Raw genomic sequence first — 1271 nt, 5'->3', positions numbered from 1 at the left:
CTCCTGATTATTTTGCTCAACAACACCCCCCCCCCCACCAGCGCTACACCCCGTTGTGAAGAGGGGGGCTAAATGCACTCCGAGGAGATGTGGCTGCTCCTCTGAAAGCCCTCTTAAAGGTGATACAATGGGAAACAAATAACAGTTGTCTTTTTTTACCTCCTCTTTGCTCGATCAGCTTCTGGCTTGCTGCTGCTGCCATGCCGCGTGATCTGCATTTCGAATGTTTAAAAGTCTGTACAGCAACTGTCCTTTTGTCTCACTGCCTTGTCTCTCTTGTCCCCCAGACATCTTCAAACACTATTCGATCTCTTTTCGCTGTTCCATAATTTCACTGAGTAATATTTCCGTTTGTTTGCGCTAACGCAATCTTTACTCTCATTTTTTAAGACTTTCGAATTTTCCTACTTCCATTACCTCTAACCTACTCTGCATGTGTGTCATGGGACTTGCTTCCAAAAGTTGTAAGTATGACATGACTTGTCCATCTCGTGGGACGTGAAAGATCTTTCTTCCAAAGATCATGTCTCATCACAGGAAAAAAGTCTTGTATCGTCGCAAGATTTTTTTTTTTTATAATAGAGAGATGTATTTCAGCTAATGGGGGTAGGGGTAAACGTTAAAATTATACAAAGTTATTGTCTGTCTGTATACCTGCATTGTTATCACTCTTTAATTTAATATTGTTCTTTATCAGTATGCTGCTGCTGGAGTATGTGAATTTTCCCTTGGGATTAATAAAGTATCTATCTATCTATCTATCTATCTATCTATCTATCTATCTATCTATCTATCTATCTATCTATCTATTACTTGGGACTTATGACGATTCTGTCTTCTGTGAGTGAGTGCGGCTGTTTACGCTCTGCGATGGGACTACCTGTCAAGAGTTAATTCCTGCCATGAGACCAATTATGCCGCGTCCCTGAATATGTGTACGCTGACTTGAACATAATGTACTATTATAAGTTTTATCCTCCCACATGTCACATTCCAGAGTCGTACAAGATAACCGAAAATTCCCCCGCATCTCTATTGCTCGCTCGTTCGCTCTCGCTTTCTGGCTCTTGTTCTCATGAAAGGCGTTGGAAAACAGTGGGCGGGTGTTTGTTGTGCGCGTGTGTATGTTACGTGTTTGGTACTTCTCGGCCACCATACGCATGTGTCCAAGCGTTGTGCTATGGCGGATATAAACGGCGCTCCTTTTCATGAAAGGCGTTGGAAAACAGTGGGCGGGTGTTTGTTGTGGGCGTGTGTATGTTACGCGTTTG

Source organism: Erpetoichthys calabaricus, chromosome 12 (assembly GCF_900747795.2).
Source record: "Erpetoichthys calabaricus chromosome 12, fErpCal1.3, whole genome shotgun sequence".
Taxonomy (NCBI): domain Eukaryota; kingdom Metazoa; phylum Chordata; class Cladistia; order Polypteriformes; family Polypteridae; genus Erpetoichthys; species Erpetoichthys calabaricus.
Note: the sequence above shows the minus strand (reverse complement) of the source record.